Genomic DNA, 22,192 nt, shown 5'->3' on the forward strand with positions numbered 1-22,192 from the left:
CCCTCTGACACACTTCGCAGGCGGACACAAACTGTGCCACTTCTTTCTTCATCGCTGGCCACCAATAAACTTTCTTCAAATCTTGATACATCTTGGTGGCTCCGGGGTGAATGCTGTATCTCGCATTATGAGCTTCTCTCATAATGTCTCCTTTTAGCCCAATGTCATCTGGTACACATAGTCTGCTCCCATAGCGGAGGATCCCCTTACTGTCGAATCTGAACTCACTATCATTGCCTGACTGAACAGTCCTGGCAATCTTCACTAACTCCGGGTCCTCATGCTGTTTCTGAGCCACCTGCTCTAGAAACACGAGTGCCACTCTCATCTGGGCCACCAAGGCACCTGTACCAGATAACTCCATCTGTAGACCTTCCTCAATAAGCTTATAGAACTCCTTCACCACTGGCCTCCTCTCTGCCGATATATGGGATAAACTACCGAGTGATTTCCGGCTTAAGGCGTCTGCCACAACATTCGCCTTACCCGGATGGTACTGAATCTTGCAATCATAGTCACTCAGCAGCTCTACCCATCTCCTCTGTCTCAAATTCAAATCCCTCTGACTCAAGATGTACTGCAGGCTCTTATGATCTGTAAAGATCTCACATTTCACTCCATAGAGGTAATGCCTCCACATCTTGAGTGCAAAGATTACTGCTGCCATCTCAAGGTCGTGTGTGGGGTAATTCAACTCATGCTTCTTCAGCTGCCTAGAAGCATAAGCAATCACCTTCTCATTCTGCATCAGTACACAACCCAGTCCCACACGGGACGCATCACAAAAGACTGTAAAGTCCTCTCCACTAGATGGCAGAGCTAACACTGGTGCTGAAGTCAACTTCTTCTTAAGCTCTTCGAAACTCTCCTCGCACTGGTCGGTCCACAGAAACTTCTGACCCTTCCTGGTTAGTCTGGTTAGAGGAGCTGCTATTTTTGAGAAGTCCTGAACGAACCTCCTGTAGTAACCTGCCAAACCCAAGAAACTTCTAATCTCTGTCACTGAAGTGGGTCTAGGCCAGTTAGCCACAGTTTCTGTCTTCTTGGGATCTACCTCAATACCATTCTCTGACACTACATGCCCCAAGAACGAAATGCTCCTCAGCCAGAACTCACATTTAGAGAACTTGGCATACAAGCCATGTTCCCTCAAAGTCTGCAAGACCAACCGCAGATGATGGGCATGCTCCTCTGCATTCCTGGAATACACTAAGATATCATCTATAAAGACAATAACAAAGTGATCCAGGTATTGACTAAATACTCTGTTCATGAGATCCATGAATGCTGCAGGGGCGTTGGTTAACCCGAACGGCATTACAAGGAACTCAAAATGCCCATATCTGGTCCTGAAGGCTGTCTTCGGCACATCCTCATCCCTTATCCTTAGCTGATGGTACCCCGATCTTAGATCTATTTTGGAGAAACAACCTGCTCCGGCTAGCTGGTCGAATAGATCATCGATCCTTGGCAATGGGTACCTATTCTTGGTAGTGACTTTGTTCAACTGCCTGTAGTCGATACAAAGTCTAAGGGATCCATCCTTCTTCCTCACAAACAAGACCGGAGCACCCCAAGGTGAGGTACTCTGTCGGATGAAACCCTTTTCTACCAGCTCCTGCAATTGCTCTTTTAACTCCTTTAACTCTGCTGGGGCCATCCTGTAGGGAGGGATAGAGATCGGTCTAGCTCCAGGTACCAACTCTATCTCGAACTCTATCTCCCTAGCAGGTGGTAAACCTGGAAGTTCATCAGGAAAGACATCCTGAAACTCTCTGACAACTGGCACCGAGGCTGGCTCCCTGACCTGACTGTCTAGCTCTCTCACATGAGCTAAGTACCCCTGACATCCCTTCCTAAGCAACCTACGAGCCTGAAGAGCTGATATCAGACCTCTAGGTGTACCCCTCTTGTCTCCTCTGAAGACGACCTCTGACCCGTCCTGATCTCTGAACTTGACTACCTTGTCCCTGCAATCCAAGGTAGCACCATGGGTAGATAGCCAATCCATCCCTAGAATGACGTCAAAGTCTGTCAAATCTAGAACCACAAGGTCGGCGGAGAGGCATCTTCCCTCTACAAAAACTGGACTGTACTGGCAGACTGACACTGCCACTGACGGGTCACACTTGGGTCCACTGACCCATAGGGGACACTCTAACCCAGAGACTATCAGACCCAACCTCTCAACGGCTCTCGGAGCAATAAATGAATGAGATGCACCCGGGTCCATTAATGCATACACATCAGAACACCCAATGACGAGATTACCTGACACCACGGTGTTGGATGTGTTAGCCTCCTGCTGTGTCATGGTGAAGATCCTGGCTGGAGCTGATGGACCTTCACCTCGGGAACCAGAAGAAGAGGCTGCCCCTCTCCCTCTACCTCTGCCACTGCCCTGAGTTGTGGCTGGAACTGCTGGCTGTGCCACACTACCAGAAGCTGTCTGCTGGGGCTGGCCCATAAAAGGTGCTCTAGGACAATCCCGAGCCATGTGTCCCTCCTGTCCACATCTGAAACATGTGTTAGTCCCAGCTCGACACACTCCCCTGTGCGGTCTTCCACATCTCTGACATTCTGTACCATCTGAGCCTGAGCTCGAGCCACCGCCGAATCCCAAACCGGATTTCAACTTGTTCCAAAACTTATTCTTCTTCGACTTCCTGGTGGTGTTATCCCACCTCTTCTTGCTTGAACTCTGAGAAGAGAACCCTGGTCCTCCTCTGCCTGGGGTCTTAACCCTTGAAGACTGGGTCACTGACTGCTTCACTGACCCCTCAACTATAGCACTTGCCTCCATTCTTCGAGCCATATCCACCACAGTGTGGAAACTTTCTCTCTCAGCTGACTGAACCAACGAGGAGTACCTGGAATGCAGCTTCATAACATATTTCTTGGCTTTCTTCGTATCTGAATCTAGAGCTTGCCCTGAAAAAGGCAATAGCTCCAAGAATTTATCCGTGAACTCCTCTACACTCATGTGCTCTGACTGCCTCAGTTGCTCAAACTCAATCATTTTCAGTTCTCTAGAACTGTCCGGAAAAGCCCATCCAGCGAACTCATTCGCAAATTCTTCCCACGTCATACCGTCTAGTCTCGGGTCCACATAACATTTGAACCATTCCCGTGCCTTCTTGCACTTTAAAGTGAACCCTGCCATCTGAATGGCCCTACTGTCACTTGCCCCTAGCTCATCAGTTATCGTCTTCACCACTCTCAGATACTCAAAGGGGTCATCCCCTGACTTGTATTTGGGAGCATCTAACTTGAGGTAGTCTGTCATCTTTACCTTGCTCCCATCAACTGAGCTAGGTCTAGGAGGTTGAGTAACTGGGGCTGCTGGTTCTGAAGGTGGTGGAGGTGGAGGTGCAGCATTCCCCGAGGTGGGGTTTGCCGGGTTTGGATAGAAGGGTGAGGGTGGATAAGCTGGGTACTGTGTGTAGGGTGGATAGAAAGGTGGATAAGGCATGTAGGTAGGGTAGGGGTGAAAGCTGGAGTAATCCGATGTACCTCCCATCGGATACCCTGAACCCTGTGGGAAGGGTGGATAATGGGGTGGAAAACCATACCCCGAGGCCTGAACGCCTCCCTGTGACTCCCCTGTCCCTTCTTCCTGCATGCTCACATCCAGGTTCCCATCCCTCCTCTGATCCTCTTCCATAACCTCCCTCACATCTGAAGAACTTCCTCCTCTATCAGTCCCCCTTCTGCTAGCATCAAAAGACCTTCTAGGGTCCCTTGACACTCTTTCTCTGTTGGCTCTACAAGACATTGCCCTAGGCAATGTAGGAGGACGGGCGCTCGTGCCCTCATCCTCAGGTGGCACTCCAGTCAATCGTGCAGATCGACGAGTTCCTCTCATCCTGTTTTCTGAAAACAGTACACAACATACAAACATTAGCATCATATGGTTCATGTGAGCACACATGAACCCTCATCACATACATCACATGGTATATCATATCATTAATGCACATGCATAAAGTCATGGCATTTCACATCATCATGCAAGATAGGACTCAACATCCTATCCTAGTGGACATGACCTTCCTATTGTGCTTGACCTCCTATAACATCTATGAGCCCGACACTCTAGGTCCGACCATATGAACCTAGGGCTCTGATACCATTCTGTAACGACCCGAAAATCGGACCGCTACCGGCGCTAGGATCCGGGTCGACTTAAGGCCGCCGGGACCCGTAGCAAGCCTGACATGTAACCTGTAAACCTGTTCAATCCCATACATGATCAACAATCATACATAAAAATTAAAACTTTTCCTCATACATACTGTCATCAACTAACTCAACCTGTGCATACCCTGAACATATACATAACATAGTCCCTCTGTGGGATCTCATCAAGCCTTAAAGGCAAACAGCCTGTGTTGAGTTAGTTTACATAAACATCATAACATAAGATCATGTATAGACAAAAAGGGATTAACAATACATTATGGTCAAGCACAACTCTATCCTCAATAACCTCATTACATAACATTCTGAATATTTTTACATTTCATCAATTGTCATGTCCACATACTATCTATTACATACATAAGACATACTTCAAACTCTGGCTAACCTTTTGATCTACCCTGTACCTGCACATCTGGGGTTAGGGGAGAGGGGTGAGCTACAAAGCCCAGTGAGCAGAATAGTATAAAACAATATATTAAAATTTCATGCTTTCATGGAATGCAACACATCACAACAAATCACATCTCGGATGGTATTGTCACCTATAGTCCTCTACATAGGTCCAACTGTGCCGGGACGTAGAATGGGTCAACCGGTCTTTCCCTTATCATAACATATCATATGGACCAACTGTGCCAGGGACGTAGAATGGGTACAACCTGGACTTCCATACCATAACATGCCATAACATCAATCATATCATATGAGGACTAAAGGATCATCCAATAACCAATCCACATCAACATAAACATCATAAATGCAATGCAACATATTCGTGAATACTAATGCAAGCAACCTATTATATCTCATGGCATTCATGATGCATGGATCATGCTCAAAATTCATATTTCATTTATTTAAAACTTAAGGTTTATTCCACTCACCTCTGGCTAGCTCTGACAAACTCTGTAGCAGCTGGCTCACTGCTGGGGTCCTCGGTTCCTCGGGTCCGAACCTACACAGGTGGACTCCAATGAGGGACCAAACATACATAAACATGACTCTAATATACTCCCCAAAACCCCCTAAAACATCATGAAACAATCACATAACAACATGCAAGAAATGGCTGGACAGGGCACTTTCGGCGGCAGGTTCGGCGGCCGAAAGTCCCTCCAGAGCCGAAAGTCAGGCAGGTTCGGCGGCACCTTCGGCGGCCGAAACTCCCAGACAGAGACGAAAGTCTCCTTTTGGGGGCAACTTCGGCAGCCGAAAGGCCTGCCTCACCAGCCATGTTCGGCGGCCGAAAGCTCCTTCGGCTGCCGAACCTGGTTTCTGCCAAAGAGCAGAAACTTGGCTCCTAAATGCACATTTCGCCTCCCAAGCTCAAATCATGCATACCATTCAACCAAAACATGCATACAAGCTCCTAGGGGCCTCAAACAAGCATATACCCCATCTACAACACCTCAAACACACAAAAACAACATACATTGTCCAAGACATCAAGGTTAACTCATAACTCCACATATAACCTAACATGCATTTCTACCCATCGATCTAGCATAAAACTTATTGAAAACACATAAGGAGCTTAAGATCGGCTCTTACCTCTTGAAGATCGAGAGGGAGACGACCTAAACTTGGAGATCCACGAAAATGAGCTCCTGAGTTCCCAAAGCTCCAAAACTTGGTTTAAACGTTCAAAACTTGCAATGTGAGTTTAAAACTCAAGAAAAATGGTGGGGATTTGGAGGAAGAACACTAGGTTTGCAAGGGGAAAGTCGGAAACTTGCTGTGGCCGAAAATGGGAGAAAGCTCGCCCATTTCGGCTAAGTGCCCCTTATATAGTGGCTGGCCAGGCCACGTTCGGGGGCCGAATGTGCCTCCGCATCCATGCAAATGTTCGGCGGCCGAACTTGACTTTCGGCGGCCGAACCTGAACTTCCCTAACTCATGCTTTCGGGGGCCTAACGTGCCTCCAAAACGCATGCATGTTCGGCGGCCGAACTTGACTTTCGGCGGCCGAACCTGGGTTTTCCTCCAATGCTATTTTCATGCAAAAACTCATTTAGTTTCATACTTTAAAACATTAAAATACATGAAACATTTTATAAAACATGTTCTTACCCTTCTAGAGATTTTCGACGTTCGAGATCCCACCGGACGGTAGGGATTCCGATACCGGAGTCTAGCCGGGTATTACACCTTTAGTCCTCATATGATATGATGATGTTACGGCATGATATGGTATGGAAGTCCAGGTTGTACCTATTCTACGTCCCTGACACTATGTAAGAGAAAGTCCAGGTTGTACCCATTCTACGTCCCTGGCACATTGGAATGTTATGATATGTTATGTTAAGAGAAAGACCGGTTGTACCCATTCTACGTCCCGGCACTTTGAAATGTAGAGGACTATTGGTGACAATACCATCCGAGATGTGATTTGTTGTGATGTGTTGCATTACATGATGGCATGAGATTTTAAATGTTGTTTTCCATTATTCTGCTCACTGGGCTCTAGTAGCTCACCCCCTTTTTCCTTAATCCCCCAGGATTGCAGGTACAGGCTAGATAGAGAAGTCAAGAAGAGTAAAGTCATGTGTTTGTAATAGATAGGAAGTGGACATGATAAATTGTAAGATGATGTAAAGTTTGAATAGTCATGTTATGTATAATGATATTGAGGATTAGAAGTTGTGCTTGACCCTATGGATGTTGTTATCCCTTTTAATACATGATCTTAGATGTTTTGTGACGTAGATGTAAACCAACTCAACACATGTTATGCCACCCATTGGGGGGCATTGATGAGATCCCACAGAGGGGTCAAGGTTATGATTATGTCTATGTTCAGTGCATGCACAGGTTGAGTTTGGTGTATGAGAGAATATATGAAAGAAAAGTTTTAATTTTTATGTATGATTGTTGATCATGTATGGGATTAAACAGGTTTACAGGTTACATGTCAGGCTTGCTACGGGTCCCGGCGGCCTTAAGCCGATCTGGATCCTAGCGCCGGTAGCGGTCCGATTTTCGGGTCGTTACAGGAAGGCTTCGGGAGTGCTTTTGGCCTCCGAAAGCTTTGTTTAAACGAGCCAAGGTTCAACCGCCGAACCTCAAGTTCGGCCGCCGAACATGCATGAGTTTAGGGGGCACGTTAGGCTGCCGAAGGTCTTTGACCAGGCCACCTATAAAGAGCCCCCAGATCGAAAATGGACGAGTTTTCTCCCCATTCTCGAGCTCAGGTGAGTTTTTGTCCTCCCTTGGCCGTTTTCATGTTTTTCTTCATTTTCTTCATGTCTTTATGAGTTTCTTGGTTGTTTTAAAGAGTTTTCAAGCTTAGATCTAAGTTTTGGGAGCTTGGAGACCCAAGGAGTAGTTTCCTCCCATCTCTAAGTTAGGGATCACACCAACCCTCGATCTCCAAGAGGTAAGTGTAGATCTTTGCTTTCCTTTATGTTTTAATGAAGTTTTAATAGGTTTTAATGGTTGAGTATGGGTAGGTATGCATGTTAAGGTTTATGTGCATTTTTATGTAAATGTATGTTGATGGGTGTTTATATGATGATAGGTTGGAAGTTTAAACTAGTCTATGCATGATGGGGAGAGAGTATGTGAGGATTTGGATTGTTTTAGAACAAATGCATAAGGTTGAAGGTTTATGTTACCCTTTATGCAAATGTGTTTTTATGAATAATGAATGTATTGTTGTTGGGGTTTAGGATAGTTTGAGGCCCCTATGTGCTTGGTTGCGTGTTGTAGAATAATTAATGCATGTTTTTGAGAGGTTGGGTGCTTATTTTGGGGTGTTTGGAAGGTTTGGGAGGCTTGTGTGCATGAGAGGCTGAGTTCTGGATGAACTTAGGTTCGGCCGCCGAAGGTAGTTTTGGCCGCCGAACCTGCCTGTGGATGCATGGATTAGCCGCCTAACCTTGCCCCCGAAAGTTGAGTTTTGGCTTGAAAGCAGACTTTCGGCCGCCGAAGGAAGGTTCGGCCGCTGAAAGTGCCTGACTTTCGTCTCTGGAGTGGGACTTTCGGCCGCCGAAGGTGCCGCCGAAAGAGCCCGAGTTTCGTCTCTGGAGAGAGGGTTCGGCCGCCGAAGGTGCCGTCGAAAGTGCCCTGTCCAGCCTTTTCATGGTTGTTTTCTATGCATGTTTAGGTGATGTTTTAAGGGGGTTTTTGGGTAGTTGTTTATGAGTTGTTTAGAGTGTGTTTGGCACCTCATTCGAGTCCACCTGTGTAGGATCGGACCCGAGGAGGCCACCAGTGTTAGCAGTTGCAGAGTCTGTTCAGCGTCTGCCAGAGGTGAGTAGAACTAAACTTAATCTTTTATTTTACAGAATTCAAAGGCCTAAAGCATGTTCATGCATCATGTTTATATGTAACAGGTTGATTGCACTAGTTACGCGAATATGACGCATTGCATTATTTACTGTTGATGTGGATGGACCAAGGCGACCCCAATAGCCCTAGCTATGTTATGTTAATGAAGTCCTGAGGAGCCCCTTGAGGGCCGGGCATAATGAAGTCCTGAGGAGCCCGAAGGGCCGGTCATAATGAAGTCCTGAGGAGCCCGAAGGGCCGAGCATAATGAAGTCCTGAGGAGCCCGAAGGGCCTAGCACCATGTTATGTTACAGACAGAGGGAGTTTGGTGGTAATGTCCAATCCGTTATGTGAAATGTTTGTGCTGTGACGCATTTCATAAAAGCATGTAATTAATGAACTGTTTTCTTTGTTTCTGGGCTTTTTAGCTCACCCCTCTCCCATAACCCCAGTGTTGCAGGTATGAGGTCGAGCGGGAAGCCTCAAGAGTTAAGGTTGTGCTGGTAATAGCTTAGTATGTTAGTGTGGACATGTAATGTAAACTGAGATAATGTATTGTAAGATAATGAATTGTAATGTAAGTAAAGTAGAGATTTGTTTATGGATTAGTACTGTGCTTGGCCCTAAGACTTGGTTAGTCCCTGTTTAGTACATGATGTATGTAATGTTTTAATGTTGAGTTGTGTTTGAACTGAACTTGTGGCATGTGTTGTTTACCACGCTAGAGTATTTGATGAGGACCCTAGTAGAGGTCTTATGTTTGTGGTTTGATGCATGCACAGGTTAGGTTCTAGTTCTTTGGATGTGATCCCAGCTTGATGTATATTATGTTGACCCAGCTAGAGTTTTGATGAGGGCTCTAGTAGGGGGTTCTTTTATATTTCCAGTTATGTTGCATACAGGTCAAGCTTGGTATTTACATCAGATGTTTAAGCTTTTATGTTACTGTTTTGATCATGTATGGGATTTGACCAGGTGATAGGAGGTATGTTTGGCTTGCTACTGGTCCCGACGGCCTTAAGCCGATCTGGATCCTAGCGCCGGTAGCGGTTCGGGCCGTTACAGTGGAGTATCGATTTTCCGGGCTGTAACACTATCTCGCCTATCAAGGAAGCCAAATCTCAAGAAGATTCAATTGTATTTAAAGAATCCAACTCCAAATATGAAAAGAACTCCATCAAATCAAGAAAACTTAGGGCATCATATTCAGCTATAAATAAAGGGCCAAACCAGCAACAAAGAGGAACATCTTTTTTGGGAGATCAATACAGCAGCCGCGCGCACACCCCTAGCAGGTTGATTGGCCATTCTAGCTTTCTTTCTTTTATTTTTATGTTAGTTTCAACGATTAGTGGCTGAAACCCCTTTTTCTAGTTGAAGATTAAGTGAAATTTCAGTTTGTTTATGGACTGTGAGATCTGAACATATGATGTTTATCTTTTATTTATCAATATTTATGCAATTTCATGCTTAATTCTATTGTTACTTTATTGTTTAGATCAATAGGGCCCATTCATTATTGATTGCAAAGTGATAATTTGTTAGTTTGAGTAGTTTGAAGTCCATAATTGCTTAGATTACTCAAACACAAGTAACTCTTGGTGTAAAAACCAATAAGATTGTATAATCCAGCAAGATCACCATACGTTTGAGTATCTAGAATTAGGTCTCTCTATTACTTAATGCAATTGACAGTTGAATGAATCTAAAGTCCCAAGGACGTTCTTTGACAACTTATTGATTAGTGATTAATTAGAGAACGTTTCCTAGTTAATCTATGCTTAAGGAGGGATATGGTGGTGAGAAATGTCTTCCACCCTCATAATTAATTTATTGAGTCAAATAAAAGAACCTAAATGTCAATGATTAATCCCAACAACTGAAGTAGATCCAATTATTCAACTAGGCTTTTCTCATTATTGAATTCTCTTTACTTTATTATTTGCTTTTATGTTATAGTTTTTAATTCTAGTTTAGTCCCACAATCTCAAAACTCCCATTTTTATTTTATTTTCAGTTTATTACTTGGTCTTTGATAAAAAAAATAGATGAGTATCAATTTCCTGTGGATTCGATTCTTTTACCATTATCTACAATTGTAAAATTGTGGATAACCAAAAAGGTTATTTTTAACCGGCTTCGACAACCGCACAGTAAAAAATTGGCGCCATTGCTGAGGAATTGATTTAACTAATTTATTTTTCTTTCATGACCTGGGCTGGACACAAAGATACTATACTCTACGATCCAAAAATTGAGCGTACAACCAAACAACTTAGAAAGCAAGCCAATCCAAGGAGCTAAGCCTCAAAACCATCCTCATCAACAGCTGCTGTCTGAGAAACAGCACCTGCTGAAGCTGCTACTGTCCAAAAGATAGCCCATACTGAAACTGCCACAACTAAAACAGAAATTGCTGATTCAACTGAACCAACAACACATATTGCTGAAATAGAACAACACCCTGCTGAAACAGAGCAAAACTCTACTGAGTTTGCCTAAACTGCCGCTGAGATGGCTAAATTCAATGTACAACCTGCTGCACCTGTCCGAAGACCAGCTGAACATGCTGTCTTTGTTGAAATTGAACCAGAAAATCAAGCAATAGGGCACCAATTCCAAGAGAAAGAACACTAAGAGAGTTGGCAGCCCTTATAAGCGACCAAACACCTCTTTGCATCACCTATCCACCCTTAACAGCTCCTTTTGAGTTGAAAATATGTTTGATACACCTCCTACCTAAATTCAGAGGTTTGGAGAATGAAGATACCCATAAACACTTGAAGATATTTCACATAGTGTGTTCTACCATGAGGCCGCAAGGCATATCTAAAGCTATAAGTATAAGAAGAAAGATAAGAGGCATCAAGCAAAAAGATACTGAAGATCTGTATGAGTATTGAGAAAGATTCAAGAGATTGTGCACAAGCTGCTCTCAACATGACGTCTCAGATAAATTACTCATAGAATACTTCTATGGAGGTTTACTACCATCCGAAAGAAAATTCATTGATATAGCATGTGGAGGTTCAATTGAAGACAAAACGCCTCAAGAGATTAGAGAGTTGATTTCAACAATGGCAGCCGCATCCAAGCAATATGGAGATGAAAGGCAGCTGGCAAGGAGAGTCGACGAGGTAAGTACATCTGCTCTCACTTCTCAAATTTTTGAAGTAATCTCTACAGTGAGAAGTCTTGTTATAGGTCAAGCCCAACAAGCTCAACAACTTCAGCAAATTAGGCCATGTGGGATATGTGCACATGTGGGACACCCAACTGATCAATGTCCTACACTTCAAGAGGATGACCAGCAAGTAAATGCAATAGGAGGATTCAATGGCCAACCAAGACACGATCCATAATCTAACACCTACAATTCAGGTTGGAGAGACCACCCGAACTTCAGCTATGCTAGGGCTAACAACTATCAAAATTATCAAAGAAATCCAGCCTAAGAAGCACCTCAGAAGTCCAACTTGCACCTTGAAGAGATGATGAAGTCATTGGTAAATACTGTGTAAAGTCTCCAACAGCAAATGGGTCAAATAGCTACCTCCGTAAGCAAGCTTGAATCTTAAGGGAAGTTACCTTTCCAAATCGAGGCTAATCCCAAGCAAAATGCAGTGCAATCATGTTGAGAAGTGGGAGAGAGCTTCATAATGATAGGGCTGATGATAAAGGTTCACAATTGCAAAGACACATTGCTGAAGAAAAACTACCAGAAAGTGAGCCAAGAGATTTGTTTGCCCAAACAGCCGAGCAAACAAGTAGACAGCATACACAGCAAGACAAAAACTGTTTGCCTAAGCAGACTGGACAAACGAAACTAGTGCACCAGCAGGATGCAGACCAGCAAGCCACATTCAAGATCCCACCTCCCTTTTCAAAAAGGTTTGAAAAATCACAAAAAGAAAAAGAAGAAAAAGAGATCCTTGAAACCTTTAGGAAAGTGGAGATTAACATACATTTGCTAGATGCTGTGAAGCAAATACCGAGGTATGCAAAGTTCTTGAAAGAATTATGCACGAACCGAAGAAGGCTTGCTGAAAAAGAAAATATAAGTGTAGGGAAAGTTGTTACAGCTGTTATAAAAAGAAAACTTCCAGCCAAGTGCAAAGATAGAGGGATGTTTGTTGTCTCTTGCAAAATTGTAAATGTAGGCATCAAAAAGGCCATGTGTGATCTAGGTGCATCAATTAACATTATGCCTCTTTTTATTTATAATTCTTTGAATGCAGATGCACTTAAAGACACTAGAGTGGTCATTCAATTAGCTGACAGATCCGTGGTATACCCAAAAGACGTTCTAAAAGATGTTCTAGTCCAAGTTGACCAACTTGTCTTTCCAGCAGATTTCTATGTGATTGATATGGAGGAGGACAATAGCAACACCACCTCAGACATCTTACTTGGACGACCCTTCTTAAGCACGGCCAGGACTAAGATAGATGTGCATGATGGCACACTGACCATAGAATTTGAAGGGAAAGTAATAAAGTTTAATATTTATGATGCCATAAAATACTCCAATGACATGTTCCTTGTTTATGGTTTAGATATCATTGATTGTTTGAGCCAAGAAATTTTTGAAATGAATCAAAATGATATGCTAAACGATGAATTTTGCAGAGAGGCTAGCCAAGAAGATAAAGGAGACCGAAGGGAGCCGAAGAGGAAAGAAACAGTCTACTGCATACAGTAGGCAGACTGTTATTTGCCCAAACAGACAAAAGAGAAAAAACAGGCAAACAACTGTTTGCTAGACAGGCCCAGCACCAAACACAGACAGACCATGGACTGTCCATACCACTTCAGCAAGCAAAATTTAGATTGCCCAAACCAGTTGAGCAGGTAGCCTCGACAGAATGCCATTCACCCAAACAGCCAGCAGAGGAGCATGAGAAAAATTGTTGTTTGCCCAAACGGTAGGAAAGAGCAGAATCCAGTTCGTCCAGACTGCTAGCACAAGCAGAAAGTTGTTTGCCCAAACAAGAGGAGAAGACAGAATCTAGTTTGCCCAAACAAAGGATCTCCATACAACAACTTCTAAAATATGCAGAAAATGAAGGTGACTTCCATGAACATTCATTCTATGCCCAAACTGATGAACCATGTTTCTGAACTACCTAGCCACAGGTAACCTACCTTCTGATATGTCCAAGCACTCGAAGGACAAAATAAAAAAGAGTGCATGCATCCCAGATCAAGAGATAGCCTCAGTCCTTACATTCTGTCATTCATACAGTTGCGATGGACATTTTGGACCATGAAAAATAGCCCACAAAATCCTTGAAAGTGGACTATTTTGGCCTAACATTTTTCGAAATGCCTATTTGTTTTGTAGATCATGTGCACGATGCTAGCAGTCTGGGAATCTAAGCAACAGAAATCAAATGCCGCAAAATCCTATCATGATTTGTGAGATATTCGATGTATAGAGTATAGACTTCATAGGGCCATTCCCGCCATCCTTTGGATATACTTATATAATCCTCGTAGTGGATTATATATCCAAATGGATAGAAGCCAGAGCAATAAGAACCGATGATACAAAGGCGATAGGGGATTTTGTGAAGACTAACATTTTCTCTAGGCATGGATTACTCAAGGCGATCATAAGCGATAGAGGGACTCACATAATAAGATAGTGGAAAACCTTCTCAAAAGATACCATGTAGTGCACAGAACATCTACTGCCTACCACCCTCAAACGAATGGGCAAGCTGAAGTGTCTAATAGAGAAATCAATGCCGTTTTAGAAAAGATAGTATGCCCCAGTAGAAAAGATTGGAGTGTATGATTGGAAGATGCCTTGTGGGCATACAGGACAGCCTACAAGACACCAATAGGGATGTCCCCTTACAGATTGATCTACAGAAAAGCCTATCGTCTCCTAGTTGAACTTGAACATAAGGCTTACTGGGCTGTCAAGAATTGCAACATGGATCTTAAGGAGGCTGGAGCCCATCGGAAGTTACAACTACAAGAACTGGAAGAAATAAGATGAGATGTATACGAGACTTCTTGGGACTATAAAGTCAAAACCAAAGCCTTCCATGACAATCATATTTCAAGAAAACAATTCAAGGTTGGCGATAAAGTCCTACTCTTCGATTCTCGTTTAAAATTATTTCCAGAAAAGTTACGGTCTAGGTGGATTGGGCCATTCATTGTGGAGCATACTTATCTCCATGGAGCCGTAGATATTCGCAGTATAGAAAGGTTTGGTTCCACTAACTGTAGGAATTTCGCAGTGTAAAATTGGGATGTTCTTTATGTTGTACAACTAACTGTAGGAATTTCTCGGAAGCTTCAAATTGACCTTCTCTAATAGTTGACTTGATTACCATGTCATCCACATACACCTTCATCAACTTATGGATCACGTCATAAAAGAGCATGGCTGTTATTCTTTGGTAAGTCGCCTCAACATTCTTCTTACCAAAAGGCATTACCTTATAATAATAAATCCTCTATTCTCTAACAAAATATATCTTTATCTTGTCTTCAAGATCCATCATTATTTGGTTATACCTAGAAACCCCATATATGAAGGAATACATAGCTTGACTGTAACACTATCTATCAGTACAACAATGTGAGGTAGAGAAAAATCAATCTTGAGAGTTACGTTATTTGCATCCCTATAATTAACACATATTCTAATCTGCCCATCCTTTTTTGGGATCAGACAATGTTGGCTAACTATTTTGGATATTCTACCACTTCTATTAAGTGAGTATCTATTAGCTTCTTAATCTTTTGTGCTACCTTTTCTTCCTATTCTGCTCTGAGACGATTCTTCTTCTACTTTACAAGCTTTATCTTGAGTAGGAAGAATCTGATGTTGAATTATGTCTCTTTCGATCCTAAGCATATCTTCTAGGAACAAGCAAAGGCTCCTTGATACTTTGTTAACAATATCGTGAACCTCTCTTTTTTGCATAGGGAGATCATTTGCCAATTTTATTTCTTTTGGATCATTGGATGTACCCAGATTAATATTAATTGCATCTAATGTGTTAATAGAATGTGTTTTAAAATGATCATGAATGCTATGCACATGCCCATTAGAATCAACATCAAAAAGTACATCAGAAATCGACATCAAGTGCATCAGAAATAGAAATGAAAACATAAAAAGTAGAATTAAAAATAGAAATAAAACTAGGAGTGAAGCTCCAAGTGCTCAGCTTTTAGGCAGTCTTGTTCAGGTCCATAGTGCAGATCCCCTCTTGAACTTGTTACTCCAGCTTAAGTAGCTCAGCATTATCAGTCCAAGTCAATGTCTTCTCCTTGATGAACTTGATCTCCTTCTTTTCAGTCTTCAGCATTTCATGCTCACCACTAGGATCATATCCTACCCCATACCTTGTGATCTACCCCTTAAAATCAGGAAAGGTTATAGCTCCATTCACATGGCTCCCTAAGCCCATGTTAGAAAAGAATTTCATGGTTTTCATCATGCTTAAGACCTTAGGGTCCATTCAATCATTACAGATCCCAACAACTTGAAATCCAACCAAAGAAGGTAAAAGTCTCTCAACACTAAGTGCAAACCACTTCCTCATCCATCTCGGCATTGATAGTTACCATTCTATTCTTGTGGGGAACTTTAATTTTCTGGTAGAGGGCAGAAGGGACTAGTCTTAGTGTGTGGAATCAAACTCCACATAACAATAGAGGGAATACCATAGGAATGTCCAGGACAATGAACTCAACTTTAGTCTTAATTGGTCCAACTTTGACTATAGTCTTGAAATCCCTAGCTACTTTCTTCTTCGAGTCATCATAAGCACTAAGAACCATATCAGAACCAGCTAACTTTGATTGCTCCATCTCTAGCTTGGCCAGGACTTTCAGCGGGCATAAATTGATGGCAAAGCCATCATCAATCATAACTTGCTGCACTTTCCATCCCATAATTTTAGTAGGTGATGAAAAAGTACGATTATGATTCTTACCATCAGCAGGCAGGTTAGAGTTGTGAAAGACAATCTAGTCTTATTCTTAGACCAATAGAATCTTAGCCATTTCTTCTGAGGTGGCATCAGTAAAGACTTTTAGAACATTAAAGGCTTTAATAAGTCATTTTTATGCTTTTTAGAGGCCTCGAGTAACTCCAAAAAAAAAAACGTACTGGCCCCTATCATTCTTTTCATCTTCCTTCTCAACAACTTTATCCTTTTTATTTGTCTTAGTTGGTGTTTGGTTGTACATATTGATATGGTTTCCTACTTTGAGTAACATTATGAACAAACTTATCCCCTTCATCGCTTGAGTCCGACAAAATGTCAATAAGTACTTGCTCCTCATCACTCGAGGTACCCCATATGTTAAAGGCTACGACAAGGTTGGATGGCTTTGGGCAGAGAGGTAAACCACATAAGATTGATGCTGATATAGATTTTATCCTAATTTAATATTATTATTTTATTAAATAATTGAAAATTATTATTTTAAATTTATGCCTCTCTCCACGTTTCTTCTTCTTGCTTGTCTTCCATTTGCATCCAAGATTCAAGACTTCTCAAAAGCACAGATAAGGTGGTAGTCCATTTGCATTTTGAGAGGGTTAGAGATTTTGCAGGAAATTTGGCCATTTTGAGAATTTCTGCAAGGCCATGCATAATCGTAGGAAACCTTTTGGGTATAGTGCTCATTTGCCAAACAGACCCTTTCCTTAAAAGAGGTGACAAATTTTTTAGTTGCAGCTTTTTTACATGAGCCTTAAAGAGTTTCGACCTCTCTTCCTTCTCTTCAATAATATATCCCTGCTATACAAACACATTATTTCATTTAATCGAAGCACAACGTCTTAATTTTTTTGCCACCTTTCTTTCATAGGCTGAGCAAAATTATTATCAGAAGGAAATTGATATTGAGGGGTTATGACTAAGGGATGATTTGAGTTAAAGTAGCTTGCATTACTTCTGATGAATCGAAGCCCCATTACTGGATATACTTGCTTTTCTCTTTCCATGACTGATTTAAAACTGAATTTCTCTTAACTAAAAAGCCTTAATTAACCATCTGCATTTTGTTTAACAAAATGTTCACATTTAGTTATTTGGCACATGAGTTACTCTTATACCAAGCATTTGTTTAATTAAAAGAGAAAACAACTTTCTTAGAAGAACTTACTAATATAGAGCATTAACGATATCGGTACTCTCCATTAAGATGGATTAGCGCTAGAAAGTCGAGAATGACATTAAACCCAAAAATAGTTTTGCAGTGGAAACAACAATTGTAACAGTAATGGTTAAAAGGAGGAGAAAAATGGAGTTAGATATAGGAGAGTCAAGAAACCAATAAGTTGGGAGCATGAGCTTGTAATTTACATAGAAAGGTAGAGCCATTGATTTTGTCCATGGCTGTTGAAGCTCACTGAGTAATAATAAGAGCTTTTTTTTTTTTTAATTCATGCATAATTAAAAAAAAAATTATTAATTCATGCAAAATCCGAAAATATTTTCGAATTCTTTAGGGAACGTGTTCGACAGTCATACTGCCGAACACGCTTGTTCGACACTATAGGTGTCGAACAGTCTATGGGAGTAACTTATTCGACACCCATAATGTCGAACAAGGTGCTTCATGACACAAGAAACAATGCTCCCGTGGCGGCGGAGGTCGCATGTTCGACACCCAACACTCAAAATACTGGACAAACTCTTCATGACCTTTATTAATTATTAAAAAGTATTTAAAAAAACTTAAACATTAAATAAAATTAATACTAACCCTTTTATATATTATTATAATAAAAAAAATAAAATAATTACTAATTTAAAAAATATAAAAAGAAATTTAAGACAAACAAAATATTTTAAAATTTTAAAATTTTAAATTATTATATTTTTAAAAAAAATATTAAATTTTATTAACTTTTTAATTATATTTATCTTAAAAAATTAGATTTTACTAAATCTTAAAAATATTTAAAAAAACTTAAACATAAAATAAAATTAATGCTGATCATTTTATATATTATTATAATATTAAAATTTAAAATATTATATTTTATAAAAAATAATTATTTTTAAAATTATCGTTTTAAAAGTTTCTGCACAAATTTATTTATAAAAATATTATTTAATCTGAAATACTTTATATTTTTATTTATTAACATTTAATATTTAGATAATTAAATTTTAAAATAAGAATTAATCTGTTAAAATTTTCAATACATATAAAAATAATTTTATATGTTAAGAAAAATTATATACACATGTAAAAATAAAAATCAGTTTATAGAAAAACCTGATAACTGAGATATTCAGAAAAATAGAAAGAGATTGAAAATGGAAATCACATTATGCTGGAGGTGGAATGCCGGAGGAAAAAGTGTAGAGTAAGTGTGGAGATGCTGGAGGATTGAGGTCGCATGCTTCAGAAGGAAGTGCAGAGCAAGTGTGGAGAGGGAGAAGAAAAGAAACAATACAGAGATGAAAAATGAGAAAAATGAAGATGCATGCATGAAAAGCCAAAAGGATAAAAGTCAAGGCTGTGCATGCAAGTCCACCTAGCGCGCATGCAGATGATGCATGAAAAGTGTCCGGCACTTATAGTGCCAGACACTTTTTTTCATCACGCTTTCAACACTTTAGATGCCGAACACGCCACGCTGCATTCACGGTGTGCCGAACACGCCATGCTGCATCCATGGGAGCAACTTATTCGACACTCATAGTGTCGAACAAGTTACTACACCGTGAACACGCCACGCTGCTAGAGGTGAGTATTCGGTTCGGTTCGATTTTGAACCGAACCGAACCAAATAAACCGAAAATCAAATTTTTAGTGTTTATGAAAACCGAACCGAACTGATTTTGGTCAGAAACCGAATCGAACCGAACCAGTCTGATTCGGTTCGATTCGGTTCGATTCAGTTCGGTTTAATCGGTTTCGATTTTTAATAATTTTTTTATTTTTTACACTTTATTTTTAATATTTTAAAATTTAATTAAAATATTTTAATCTTAATATGATTTAATTTCTCTATATTATTGAAAAAACATTTTTTTTTGAAAAAACATATTATTATCACTAATCGGTTCGGTTTGGTTTTTTCAATTTTTTTCTGATGAAAACCGAACCGAACCGAAATAACCGAAATTTCTAAAATTAAAAACCGAACCGAACCGAAATGTATAAAAAACCGAACCAAATTTTCAAATCGGTTCGGTTCGATCGGTTTTTTCGGTTTGAACCGAATACTGCTCACCCCTACACGCTGCATCCACGGGAGCAACTTATTCGACACTCATAGTGTCGAACAAGTTACTTCCATAGCTTATCGACACCATGGGTGTCGAACTGTCCACTGTTCGACACTCACAGTGTCGAACAAGTGTGTTCGACAGTGTGATTGCCGAACACGCTCCCTTGACCCACAGAATCCGAAAATATTTTCGGATTCTGCATGAATTGATAAATTTTTTTCTAATTACGCATGAATCGAAAAAAAGCTCGTAATACCACCAGTCATGAGAGTAAGCTTTAAAAGAGAGAGAGACGTAGAATGAATGCATAGGCTTCGTAAAAGAGAGAAAAAGGGGGAAATTTAATGCCACATCAGATTTTTTTTTGACATTTGATATAAAAAATACACGTCAGAATGCCTGTATTTCACATTGAAATGTTGCAGTTTTGCATTTAAAAGAAATGATTTTAATAACTTAAATATTTATTAGGTCACAAAATTTATTCAGATATTCAATAAGAAAAACTAAATAGTTTAGATGTCTAGGGTGTCTTCCATAATAGGATGGGAACCCATACATGATCTTAAAATATGGTTTTCTAATCTTATTATGACAGGTACACATACCCAGAAAGAAGAATTATTTATGTTGTCTTGGAGTCTATGGCACAGCAGGAATCAATTATTATGGCAGCAGAAGCATGAAGATTCTTTGGTGGTTCTTCATAGAGCCCGGTCAACTTTACAACAATGGCAGAATGCTCAACTAAAGCCGAAGGAGAATGTAGTAGCATTGGCGCGTAATAGACAATGGATAGCACCAGAAATTGGAAAGTTCAAATGCAATATTGACATAGCTATTTTGACAAACAGCAGGTTCGGGTTGGGTTTTATTCTGCGTAATCATCAGGGGTTATGTGAGGCTGGAAAGATTGAAGCTATTTATGGGAATGCTGACCCAACGATAGGAGAGGCGTTATGTTTCAGAGAAGCACTAAGTTGGTTGAAAACATTGCCATATCATCATGTTACTGTGGAGACGGATTGCCAGGTAGTAACGAAAGCCTTGATATCTCAAGATAATGAGGTTTTATCTTATTTTCAGAGTATTATTGTTGATTGTAAAGCTCTATTAAATGAGCTACCGAATGTGAGTTTTCGTTTTGTGTATAGATCAGCGAATCATGTTGCCCATTGTTGTGCAAGAGCGGCTGGTTCCATGTCTGGTCTTTCTTGGGGGGTATGCCCTCCTAATTTTCTGTATGAGGCTTTGATGATGGATTTTAATAATATGCGCTAATAGCGCGAAGCCAAAAATTTTCAAAAAAAAAAAAATATGTCAAAAAAAAATTTTTTTTTGAAAACAAAGCTATAGATTGTATTAATAAAATTTCAGAGATATCATTTCAAACAGAAAGACGATTATACCTAATAGATTATCTAGCCAAAGTATGAGCAGTTAGAGTAGTATTATGACGAACCCATCTAACAGAAATATCAGTTCTAGGGTCTAACAAAGATTTATAATCATTCAAAATTAAACCCCTGTATAAGATAATTTGACAAAGATGCTCCTCAAGTGCCTGTCTAAACCCCTGTATAAGATAATTTGGCAAAGATGCTCCTCATTCTTTCTCATCTCTCGAGCATAAATTATTGAAATCTCCTGAACAAAACCGCTGAAGAGAGCTTCTACGAGATAAAACTCGAATAAAATTTCAAGACTGATGTCGTCGTTGCGATTTCGGAAATCCATAATAATTAATAAACTTTCATTGGACATTATCTTCCGAAACAACCGAATCAATCAAATTTGAAAAAAAGCCAACCACAGAAACAAACACATGACTCTTCCACATTAACGAAAGGCCTCTTCCCAATCCTTGTCTATTGATTGTGAAGCAACCATCAAAATATAAAAAACTACGAAAAAATTTCATACAAGAACTAAGAGCTTTTGTTTCCATAAAAAATAAAATGTTCGACTTGTAATTAGTAACCAAATCTTTCAATGCATTAACTGTTCGAGGATTGTTGAGTCCTCGGCAGTTCTAACACAGAACGATCATTGCTTTCGGCTTTCCTGACCTTTAACGGGATGAACCGCTTCACTGTTGCTTGTCAAATTAACATTCCCTATATTTTCAAAATCAACATTATTAAAAATCCGAAACAGATATCTTTTTGCCTCTAATTCCATAATAGATACATTCTCTAAAGGATGCCATAAATCTGTCAAAAAGGTCTGCATATTCTGAAAATTGATTGGATTGTATGTGAGAAACATCCCCACCATACAGAAATCATAAGTGACGATCGGAATATCCCTGAATCTCTTAATAGGAACAACAACATTTTCTTCTTCATCGATAGTCAATAGACGCAGATCGTCTTTGTAACAGTTCACCTACCTGCTTGATTTCCGTTTCACATCGAGAAATTATGGCAATTCCGAATTGTATATAATAGCTAGCACGAAACTACTAAATAATTTGGATTAACCATTTTGG

The sequence above is a fragment of the Manihot esculenta genome, chromosome 11 (assembly GCF_001659605.2).
Source record: "Manihot esculenta cultivar AM560-2 chromosome 11, M.esculenta_v8, whole genome shotgun sequence".
Classification (NCBI taxonomy): Eukaryota; Viridiplantae; Streptophyta; class Magnoliopsida; order Malpighiales; family Euphorbiaceae; genus Manihot; species Manihot esculenta.